The 12,690-nt window shown below is 40.6% G+C and overlaps 1 long non-coding RNA gene across 50 annotated transcripts in view; it reads right to left on the bottom strand.

Annotated features, from left to right (window-relative positions):
- LOC141584675 (uncharacterized) overlaps positions 1–12,690 on the bottom strand; it is a 287,268-nt gene that overhangs the window by 173,705 nt on the left and 100,873 nt on the right. For all 50 annotated transcript variants that reach the window (XR_012517873.1, XR_012517882.1, XR_012517868.1 and 47 more), the window contains 4 exons: positions 11,511–11,592; positions 11,025–11,116; positions 9,468–9,578; positions 92–3,476 (listed from right to left, as the gene is read on the bottom strand). This is a non-coding gene — a long non-coding RNA (uncharacterized LOC141584675). The remainder of the gene's footprint in view (positions 1–91; positions 3,477–9,467; positions 9,579–11,024; positions 11,117–11,510; positions 11,593–12,690) is intronic.

Genomic DNA, 12,690 nt, shown 5'->3' with positions numbered 1-12,690 from the left:
CAACAGACACCCACCCCCGAGTTAAGCAGGGATGATAGGAGGAGGGTGATGGTCAAAAAACTAATCCAGCTGTTGAGTATTATGCTGATACCTTGGTGATGAAATCATTTGTACAACACACCGCAGTGACATGCAATTTCTTCAGGTAGCAAACTGCACATGTATTCCTGAAACTAAAATAAAAGCAAAAGAAAAAAAAGAGACTTAGAAAAAGCTTTATATTGATAATTCCTGCCTTAATTTAGAAATATGAGTAACGGTCTTTGTAAGCTTCATTCTAAACTCAGTTTCCCATCATATAATATTTATGTGTATCTCCATATCCTCATTTCTATTTATGTTTTAAATCATGAGGCTGATGAACTTACAAGTCACCTAATGATGAGCCACTGCACATATGGATGCATTGCGGTCCTCAAAAAACATTTTGCTATGCTCCCTTGCTACTTTGTTGAAATCTACTTCCAGGTACTTGGATGTAGGAATTGGTTTTCCCATTTCCTTTTGACTATATTGAGTAAAGAAGAAACACAGTTCATGATTCAGAATTATGACGAAAAATTCACCCATAGTTTTAGGCTCCAGGAAGAACTCTGACTTCTAATCAGGCTAGGGTGTGCAGTGTGTTGGGGACTTGCCTCACGATGAGATGTAAGAGTTTGGCTTGTTTGCAATTACATATTTTTGAAAACCGCTATGGCCAGGTCCATCTGTGTGAAATCTCGTGGTTTCGTATACTGTGGGAAATCACATCTTCCAAGCTTTTGGAGGTTTTTTGGGGGGACTTGGTGCACCACACTGTGTCATGTAGCATCATGTCAGTACAATTTTGTGTCTACTGGCTTTTTTCTATTAAGTCTGAGCTCTCAGACCTGATTGATTTTGATTTGCCAGTTTGAGGGGCCACTCCTTGTCCAGATCTCTTGTTCCTCATTTATGGCCTGCCACTCTGGTCTTTTCTTTGGTGATCCATAGTTTGGTAAGGTAGACTATTCCAGTATACATTCTGACAGATTTTTATAGGCATACCAAAGTGAAGAAAAAAAGAGATTTCCCAAGTCATTTAAGTATTAACATGTCTCCATTTAAAATAAGTAAAATCACTCTCCATGTGTTAAGATGTGGAAAACAAATGAGGCTCTTCATGTCTCAGAGAGAAGGTAGATGAGTGTGGAAAAGTTAAGGGTTCCCATATGGTCAAATAACAGCACCAAAATCACCGTTATTTTGATCTCAGACATGAGAAGCATGGCCCAGGTCAGCTGTATCTCTCACTCCAGACTCTAAGTGTAAACTAGTTTTCTCACGGAAGCTTTTGGTTCCATGTGGAGAAAATACCATATGATTGCAGACTTTAAAAGGAATCATGCTGATTTTGTGGAGCTCTATGGATTGCAGGATGCATTCACATGACTCTGTGGGCTTTTAAAGTATGTTTCCTGGACACTACCCTGGTGCTGTCCATCAGATTGCTGTGGTCTGTGAAGTGCCACCTGTTGGCGGCAGGTTGGGGACAGTCCTCCCTGCAGTGGGATTCTTTCTTTAGCCAACACATACGCACAATCCTCATTCAGCCCATGTCCATCTCTTAGATCATGGCATGGAGGGTTTAACATATGTTTTCTAAGGCTTATCTTTTTGTTTTTTCTATCTAGTTTTCACCACCTGTATACAACATATACGTATTAGTCTGTTTTCAAACTGCTATAAAGACGTATCTGAGACTAGGCAACTTAAAAGAGATTTAACGGACTCACAGTTCCACACGGCTGGGAAGGCCTCCAGAAACTTGCAATCATGGTGGAAGGGGAAACAGGCCCATCTTACATGGCAGCAGATGAGTGAGTGAGGGAAGGAGGGAAGGAGACAGAGAGAGAGAGACAGAGTGGGCGGAGGCGGGGAGGGGAGGGCGTGAGAGAGCCCACAACCAAGAGTGTGTCACCAAAGAGAAAACTACCATTTATAAAACCGTCAGATCTCTTGAGAATTCACTATCATGAGAACAGCATGGAGGAACTGTCCCCATAATCCAATCACTTCCCACTGGGTCTCTACCTAAACACCTGAGGATTACCATTCAAGGTGAGACTTGGGTAAGGACACAAAGCTTAACCATATCAACATATTATTTCACCTGACAAAAACCTTGTGTCTTGGTAAGCAGGGACTGGCCTCAATTAGCATATTCTGAAACTTTTTTTTTTTTTTTGTAGCCAGTTCACCTGCGACCATGATGATATTGACTTTTAAGCTTTTGGGTTTGGCAAGGGACAATATAATCCTATGATATCAATGTCAACAGGCTACAGGGTTCCAAGTAATTCATGATTCACTCTGTAGACTGAAAATAATAATTTTCACAGTTTTGTCAAAGACTTGAAGGTATATCTGCCTTTTGAGCATGTAAAACAAAAAATACTTGCATATAGAAAACACCCTCCTGAATGCAGAAATACAGTTTATATTTCCTGTCACTGACTTTTTACAAATTGTACTTTAGGTAAAGGGGATATCATCACTGATTCCATACAAATACAAACTATCATCAGAGATTACTACAAACAGCTCTATGAATATAAACCAGTAAACCAGGAAGAAATGGCTAAATTCCTGGACATTGGTACTCTACCAAGACTAAACCAGGAGGAAGTTGAAACACTGAATAGACATTTCTTAATATTGGATTCTGATATCCTGCAGTCATGGCTTTCAGTAAGTTTTCAGTCGATCCTACAGATTCACTTCAAAATAGAGTCTGAAACTGCAGCTTTCTGGAATAGGAGGCACGATCACCTATCTTTGAAGATGTGGTTACTAACACTCAAATTGGTGAGTGCAGAGTGTGCAGCCTGATGGCTATGATAAAAGATGACTAGAGACCCTGGAGCTCAGTGTTGTCTTCCTGAAGCAGGTGCACCAGTGTTCACAATGATGGGATGCTCTTTCCTCCTTACACATCCATTCATTTCCTGTACATGAGGTTATTGCCTATGCTTTCTGTGTGCCAAAATAACGTCTACACATTTTACTATTTGAAACAACTTTAGATATACAGAAATATTCATAGATAGTAGAGAGAGTTTTAGACCTCTTTCAGATATCTGGAATGTTAACATCTAATATAACCATACCATCATTAGGAAAACAAAGAAGTTGTATGTGGTGCAAAAATTTTAACTGAAGTACAGATTTCTAACACATTTTAGTAGGCTTTGCTGTAATGTCCTCCTTTGGTTCTAGGATCCAATCCAGGATGCCACATTACATTTACTATCTGGTGTACTACTTACTAGTTTCTGCATTACCACATACTTAGTGCCTCAAAACCACACACATTACTCACAGTTTCTCTGGGCTGGGAATCCATATTAGATGATGGCCAGGGCTGGGCTCTCAAGTGAAGGTTCAGTTGGAAAAGGATCCCCTTCCAAGTTCATGTGTTTGTTGCTAGGATTCACTGGTGCATACAATCAAACCTTTTAAAAAATTAATACCAATGTATTACCAATAGTTCAAAAAAATTAAAAATGACACAAAGTGGAGAAGACAGCACTTCCCAGTGTATGAGACAAATTTACCCTGATCTCAAATAGAAATTAAATAAGGATATTTGAAGAACAGATTATAAATTGATGTGTATTACGAATATAGATATTAAATCTTTAAAAAACATGAGCAAAACAAATCAGTAACATGTAAAAAGAATTATATAGTATGACCAAGGGTATTTACATCAGTAACACAAATTTGGTTGAATATACAAAAGAAATTAGTATTCATGCACTATATTAATAAAATAAAGGACAAAATCCACATGATCATCTCAAAAATGAAGAATAAACACTTGCGTAACACAAAATCAACTTATCATAAAAATATATAGCAAGTTAGATGTAGACAGTAACTTTCTTCACCTTAAAGACTATCAAATAATTTACATATCATAACTTACTTGAAAGTTGTCCACTCTTGCCACTTTTATTTATTTATTTATTTATTTTTATTTTTATTTTTTTTGAGACAGAGTTTTCGCTCTTGTTAACCAGGCTGGAGTGCAATGGCGTGATTTCGGCTCACCGCAAGCTCCGCCTCCTGGGTTCAGGCAATTCTCCTGCCTCAGCCTCCTGAGTAGCTGGGATTACAGGCATGCACCACCATGCCCAGCTAATTTTTTTTGTACTTTTAGTAGAGGCAGGGTTTCACCATGTTGACCAGGATGGTCTGGATCTCTCGACCTCGTGATCCACCCGCCTCGGCCTCCCAAAGTGCTGGGATTACAGGCTTGAGCCACCGTGCCCGGCCTGCCACTTTTATTTTTAACATTTTACTAGAGGGTGTAATTAGGAAAAATAGGCTACAAAAATAAATTTGAAGAATGTAAACTAGAAAGAAATTCAACTATGCAAATTACATGGTCTTGGGTATGGATAATTCTAAGAGTTCCAACAAAATATAGTTAGAAATAAAAAATGAGTTCATCAAGATTGCAGTAAACATGGTCAGTATAGAGAAATCAATTTTATTTATACACATTAGCAATTGTTAGATATGTACATTGAAAACTATAAAACTCATTGAACAAACATAATTAAATTCTAAATAAATGAAAAGACATTTTATATTCACTGACTGAAAGGCTTAATATTGCCAAGATGGCACTATTTTCCAAATGGATCTACAGACTTAATGCAGTCCCCGTCAAAATTCTAGATGAAGTTTTTGCCCTAATTTTCATGTTGATTCTAAAATTGATATGTAAAGGAAATAGATCCAGAAAAAACATTAATCTTGACAAAGAACAACAAAGTCTGCATAGTAAATGCACACTTTATGATTGTAAAATAATTACAAGGCAACAGTAATAAAATGTTAGTGGTACTATCTGGGTGCAGTGGTTTGTGCTTTTTAATCACAGGTACTTAGGAGGCTGAGGCGAGAGGATTGCTTGAGGTTAAGAGTTTGAGACCAGCCTGTGCAATACAGCGAGATCCTTTTCTACAGAAAAGTTTTTGGGGGGTGCAGTGGCTTACGCCTGTAATCACAACACTTTGGGAGGCTCAGCAGGCCAGATAACTTGAGGTCAGGAGTTTGATACCAGCCCAACCAACATGGTGAAACACCACCCTACTAAAAATACAAAATTAGCTGGATGTGGTGGTGCATGCCTGTAATCCCAGCTACTTGGGAGGCTGAGGCATGAGAATCGCTTGAACCCAGCAGGTGGAGGTTGCAGTGAGCGGAGGTCACACCACTGCACTCCAGCCTGGGTGACAGAGTGAAACTGTCTCAAAAACCAAAAAGTTTTTAAAAAATGAGCCAGGTGGCTGGACACGGTGGTTCACACCCATAATCCCAGGACTTTGGGAGGCTGAGGTGGGCAGGTGGATCATGAAGTGAGGAGACTGAGGTCATCCTGGCCAATATGGTGAAACCCCATCTCTACCAAAACTAGCTGAGTGTGGTGGAGCATGCCTGTAATCACAACTACTTGGGAGACTGAGGCACAAGAATCACTTGAACCCAGGAGACAAAGGCACAGTGAGCTGAGATTGCACCAATGCACTTCAACCTGGCTACAGAGCGAGACAAAAATAAGTATTTTTTAACAAATGTTGCTGGGACAAGTAAATATCTATATGCAAGTTGGACTCCTCTCTCATACCATATACATGATTGACCGAAATTAATTATATATCTTAATGTAAGTTCTAGATGGGCCCAAACCATATAAGATAACACAGAAACCTATTTTCATGACATTAGATTATTAAACAATGTTTTCTAACGTGTGACACATAATGTATAAGTGAAAGAATAAAAAATAGATAAATTGGTCTTCATCAGAATTAAAATCTTCTGTGATTCAAAGTATATCATCAAAAAGTAAAAAGACAAAGCAATGAACAGGAGAAAATCTTTCCTCGCCACATAAGGGTCTATTATTCAGTATATATAAAAATAGGTTTTAACTCAATAATGTCAAATATCTAAATTAAAAATGGCTAATTACTGAAATGTACATTTCTCCAAAAATGCTATAATTATATCCAAGAAACACATGAAGATTAGCTCAAGTCCTTTGTTATTAGGGTAATGAATATTTAAACAATGATGGAGTTATATTTCGCCCATATAAAATGTGTATTGTTAAGTGAAAAAAGCAAGTTGGAAACGGCAAAATACTCTGTAATTCCATTTACAGAACACTCCGGAAAACACAAATGTACAAAGGTAGTAAAAAGATTGGTGGTTACAAGGGGCTTGGCAGAGAGGAAGGGTGAATATGAATTACAGGGGTTTTCTAAGGGGTGGTGTAATTATTCTGTGTGACATTACAGCGATGGATACATAAAGGGCAGATAAAATCTGAATACATTGTAACCCATAAATATTCACAATTATTATATGTGAATGAAAACAACTATGCAAATGTTTTATCAATAATCTGACAATACAAAATTTAGTTAATTGTAGATACAGGATGGAAAGAGGCAAATGTGACAGAAAGAATGATGTTAAAATATCTGTCACGGTCTTAGAAAATCATTAGGTTTGTATGAGAACATCAAAGAACATGGAGGAGGACATCCAGACAGAAATAGGTAAACATGCTCATGTCTACCAAGAAACGTCTGTAAAGGCAGCCCACCGCCCACCACTCACCTCCTCGTGCCAGAACCTCAGGCCTCTTATTGGCCTTCCCTGTGAATCTGGCTTCAGACTAGCTCTCTGAGCAGTTCTGAAAACCCCTCATCAGCACGTGTTGTGGGGCTGCTTTCTGCCTTCCATATTTGGGTGAGGCACATATGAAAACTTGAGCGTAAGTGAGCCACAGTGAATATTCTGACCACCTATACCTGCAAAATGACTGAAGGGACAGAAACCTGTACTTAGGGTGAGGTGGGAGGTCTGCGCAATGGCGGCTCAGAAGAGCATGAGGTCCCTGAGCAGGCCAGTCATCTGGCCTGGGGATCCTCTCTGTCCCTCTCAATCCTCCCTCCTCCTGAGACCCAATCCTCCTGCTAATACCCAAGGATCTCCCAGTGGGCAGGGACCATCATCATTCATTCAGTCTTCCTAAGAAGCGTACTTCATGGACGGCGAAACATTTCTAAAAAGAAACGGAGGTATTCCATTCTTCCCCCAAGAAGCAGCTCTTCTACCTCCAGTTGAGAATTGCTAAATAACAGCAGTCCACAGGGAGCAGTCCTCCCTTCCTTGGACAGTCCCTCCATCGTTGGCCCTTCCTTCCTGTTCTTGCCTCCTCATGTAGGCAAGAACAGATACTTTACAAAAGAAGACATACAGGAGGCCAACAAACATATGAAAAATGCTCATCATCACTGGTCATCAGAGAAATGCAAGTCAAAACCACACTGAGATACCATCTCACACCAGTTAGAGTGGCGATCATTAAAAAATCGGGAAACAACAGATGCTGGAGAGGATGTGGAGAAATAGGAACACTTTTACACTGTTGGTGGGAATGTAAATTAATTCAACCATTGTGGAAGACAGTGTGGCGATTCCTCAAGGACCTAAAAACAGAAATCCCATTTGACCCAGCAATCCCATTACTGGGTATATATCCAAAGGATTATAAATCATTCTACTACAAGGACACGTGCACACGAATGTTCATTGCAGCACTGTTTACAATAGCAAAGACCTGGAACCAACCCAAATGCCCAACGATGATAGACTGGATAGGGAAAATGTGGTACATATACACCATGGAATATTATGCAGCCATCAAAAACGATGAGTTCACGTCCTTTGTAGGGACATGGATGAACCTGGAAACCATCATTCTCAGCAAACTGACACAAGAGCAGAAAATCAAACACCGTATATTCTCGCTCATAGGCGGGTGTTGAACAATGAGAACACATGGACACAGGGAGGGGAGCACTACACACTGGGGTCCGTTGGGGGGAAATGGGGGAGGGGCGGGGGGGTGGGGAGGTGGGAAGAGATAGCATGGGGAGAAATGACAGATACAGGTGAGGGGACGGAAGGCAGCAAAGCACACTGCCATGTGTGTACCTATGCAACAATCTTGCATGTTCGTCACATGTACCCCAAAACCTAAAATGCAAAAAAAAAAAATGCATTGTTAAAAGTAGGATGAAAGGCACAATACAAAATACATAACACAAAAACATGTTTGGTTGTAGATGATGCCAAAAAAATAAATCTATACATAAATGTTAAAAGCCTTTGCATGTCAAAACAAAAAACAAGAAATTATAACAAGCAAGGTTTGTAGTCATTGTGTCATTGGTCAGCAAGCAGAATGACTGCTGAACTAACTCGATCTTTGTATAAAAGAACTGGATTCGGCCGGGCACGGTGGCTCAAGCTTGTAATCCCAGCACTTTGGGAGGCCGAGGCGGGCGGATCACGCGGTCGAGAGATCTAGACCATCCTGGTCAACATGGTGAAACCCCGTCTCTACTTAAAATACAAAAAATTAGCTGGGCATGGTGGCGTGTGCCTGTAATCCCAGCTACTCAGGAGGCTGAGGCAGGAGAATTGCCTGAACCCAGGAGGCGGAGGTTGCGGTGAGCCGAGATCACGCCATTGCACTCCAGCCTGGGTAACAAGAGCAAAACTCCGTCTGAAAAAAAAAAAAACAAAAAAGAACTGGATTCTCCAATGGGCCCCAGAGGGAAGATTGGTAGCTGCTAGCCAGGCAGACCCAAAAAAGAGGCTCTGAACTCAGCAGTGCCTGCTGTGTTCCCATGTTTGTTGGGACAGTCTGGAGGAAGTGACCACAGTCACTGGGCAGTCTGTACTTGTGCAAGAGGCACACAGGGATGCCTATGCAGGCTCCTGATCTGCTCCCTGTTGCTGCTGGAGCACAAAGTTCCCCAGGCTTTCTAAAGCAAAGAAAGAAAATGAGGGGGCATGAGTAAACTCCAGATAACAAAATACAACATATGTGGAAAGGTAACTGTGTAGTAGACTATGGTTCAAAATGTCCATTGAGAAGGAAGATAGAGATGGCAAAGAGTTGTTTCAAGGTTTTAACTTGAGTGAAATTCCCTCAAGACAGAAACATCTGTATCTCAGAAATGTATACCCTAATCTTAGACGTATGAGCAATACAATCAGCCACACTGCACATATAATTCTTCCATCCAGAACAATTATATATTTATATGTTCCTTCTTTTCTGGTTGTGTTTGTTTATTCTCACATTGCTATAAAAAATGCTTGGGATCATGCAATTTATAAAGGAAAGAGGTGTAATTGGCTCATAATTCTGTAGGCTGCACAGGAAGCATGATGCTGGTATCTCCTCAGCTGCTGGGTAGGCTTCAAAACACAATCACGATTGAAGGTGAAGGAGGAACAGGCACAACACACAGTCAGAGCAGGATCAAGAGAGAGGCTGGGAACTGCCACACACCTGTAAACAACAAGACCTCATGTTGTTGTTATTAGGTATGTATTCTACTCACCTGTACCACAATGATACGTAATCTGTGGCTTTTGGACTTGGCAATGTTCAATATAAATCAATAAGTTAAGGGTCAACGTAGTGTACAGTCCCAAAAAATTCATGATTGTGTCTGCAGAAGAAAAAGATTAATTAACGCAGGTGTTTCTCAAAGGCTTAAAGGTACATTTTTCTTTTAAAACCTGACACAAGAACAGACAACCAAACACTGTATGTTATCACTCATAGGCGGGTGTTGAACAATTAGAACACGTGGACACAGGGAGGGGAGCATCACACACTGCCGTGAGCAGTGGGGGACTAGGGGAGGGACAACTGGGTAGGGAGGGATAATGAGGGAGAAATACCAGATATAGGTGATGGGGGCATGAAGACAGCAAACCACCTTGCCATGTATGTACCTATGCAAAAATCCTGCATGATCTGCACATGTACCCCAGAACCTAAATTACAATAATAATAAAAAAGGAATCCCTGTACCAAGAAGACACCCTTGAATGCAGAATTGTGATATACATTCCCAGTCACTTATACATCTCAATATTGTGACAGCTTCGCAAGTTTGAAAGCCATGTCTTTCAAAAAGTCTTCAGTGGATCCAACAGACACACTGCCAATGTCTGAAAATGGGGCTCTATGAGGCGTGGGAGGCACAGGCCACCATCTTTAAAGAAGTGGTTAGTGACACACAAAATGGTGACTGTGTAATGGGGAGTTTTACAGGAAGGGAGAAAATTGAGGGGAGTCCCTAGTGACTGTGGGAGTCTTCTTGAAGTAGGTGCATCTGGGTTTGGAATGGTGGATGGCAGACTAACTGCTTTGCCATTTTCTCCCGACATCTCTGTTAATCCTCTGTCAAAGGTTTTAGTTTTTGTTGTTTGTTTTGCATTGTACCTGTCTGTTTTTTGGCACAAACAAGTACTTTTAAAACATGTTTTTATTTTGAAATAATTTTAGATGTATAGAAAAATGCAGCCACGTAGAGTGGCTCACACTGTAATCCCAGCACTTTGGGAGGTCGAGGTGGGTGAATCACTTGAGGTCAGGAGTTCGAGACTATCCTGACCAACATGGTGTAACCCCATCTCTACGAAAAATACAAAATTAGCCAGATGTGGTGGCGCACATCTATACTCTCAGCTACACAGGAAGCTGAAACAGGAGAATTACTTGAACTTGGGAGGCACAGGTTGCAGTGAGCTGAGATTGTGCCATTCCACTCCAGCCTGGGCAAGAAGAGAGAAACTCTGTTGCAAAAAAAAGAAATGCACTTTAAATAAAACACACATATAAATTAATAGATTCCCTATTTACCCTGACATGATTAATATATTGCATACCTGTATCAAAATATCTCATGTAACCAATAACTATATACACTATGTACCCACAAAAATTAAACATTTAAAGTGTCAAAAGTAAATGCATAAAACAAAATATATAATGCTACCACTATTTGTAAGAATGCAGGAATAGCAATATTAATGTGAGAGACAACAGATTTTGAAGCAAGGAAGACTATCAATGATACCCAAGTGCTCCCCAGTTCTTGACATACCTTGTCTGGAGAAGGAAGGCCATGTCACTGCATCACCTGAGCTTCTGCAGAAGCCACCCAGGGATGTTTGTGAAGGTTCCCATCTCCATAAGCTGCGGACAGTGAAAACAGTGAAAAATAAAGTCCCTAAGGCTCCAGAAAGCAAGAGAAGAAAAAGGACATAACAAATAATACTAAGAATGTACTAAAAAATGATGCCACAAGTGATGATGTGAATACTAACTTAAGACTCACCAAACAATGGAGACAGCAGTGCAATACCAATGTTCTAATGTTCTAAACATACCTGTTTATTCAAAGTTAAGCTGGGAGCTGGGCATGGTGGCTCATACCTATAATTCTTAGCACTTTGGGAAGCCAAGATAGGAGAAGCACTTAAGCCCAAGAGCTCAAGTTCAGCCTGGCCAACACAGTGAGACCTCATCTGTACAATATTTTTTTAAAAATTAGCTGGGTGTGGTGCCACACACCTGTACTCTGAGCTACCTGGAAGGTTGAGACGGGACAATCACTTGAGCCCACGAAGTCAAGGCTGCATTGAGCCACGATCGTGCCACTGCACTCCAACCTGTGCAAAACAAAACAAAAAGTTAAGCTGGGCATAACTGTTGTAGGTAGAAAGCATAAAGATTTTTAACTTCTCTCATGAATTATTACAGGATAGCCAAGTGGTTCAGAGAAAAGGGACTAGAATAAAACTTCTTGGGTTCAATGAAGTCTCTTACTAAGACAGTGTGGTGTTTGCACAAAGAGAAATGAATGAAGAAAAATAGGAGAGCTCAAAACAAATGAACGCATATGTAAGTAAATCATTTATAAGAACGATCAATGGGGAAAGGATGGATTTTTCTGTAAATATTCTAAGAAATTGAATATACATTGCTGAATAAAAATCTGTTTTTTGAGCTCACATTAATATTACTCAAAATATCAATTCTAGGTGTATCACAGATAGAAATATAAAAGTAATTCAATGTAATATTTAGAATCTAATTTAAGACAATACTTTCACAATATGGGGCAGGGTATTACTTCTGAAACTAGACTTAGAATGCATCTTCCATGAAGGAGAAAAAACACATTCTAATATCTGGTGAGCAAGGACTCCAGAGACAGACTGAATCAAACCCAGGACCTTCTATTAATATTTCTTGGCCGGGCGTGGTGGCTCACACCTGTAATCCCAGCACTTTGGGAGGCCGAGGTGGGTGGATCACGAGGTCAAGAGATCGAGACCATTCTGGTCAACATGGTGAAACTCCATCTCTACTAAAAATAGAAAAAATTAGCTGGGCATGGTGGCGCATGCCTGTAATCCCAGCTACTCGCGAGGCTGAGGCAGGAGAATTGCCTGAACCCAGGAGGCGGAGGTTGCGGTGAGCCGAGATCGCGCCATTGCACTCCAGCCTGGGTAACAAGAGCAAACCTCTGTCTCAAAAAAAAAAAAAATTTCTTGGCTACCTGGGAGCTGTGGTTCACACCTGTAATCCCCACACTTTGGGAGGCCAAGGTGGGTGGATTATCTGAGGTCAGGAGTTCTCAACCCGTCTGGCCAACACAGTGAAACCTCGTCCCTACTTTAAAAAAAAAAAAACAAACAAGGCCCGGGAGTGGTGGCTTACACCTGTAATCCCAGCACTTTCGGAGGCTGAGACATGCAGATCAC

This window comes from Saimiri boliviensis, chromosome 5, assembly GCF_048565385.1.
Source record: "Saimiri boliviensis isolate mSaiBol1 chromosome 5, mSaiBol1.pri, whole genome shotgun sequence".
In the NCBI taxonomy this organism is placed as follows: domain Eukaryota; kingdom Metazoa; phylum Chordata; class Mammalia; order Primates; family Cebidae; genus Saimiri; species Saimiri boliviensis.
The sequence above is the reverse complement of the archived record's forward strand: the minus strand, read 5'-3'. Positions and strand labels throughout refer to the sequence as shown.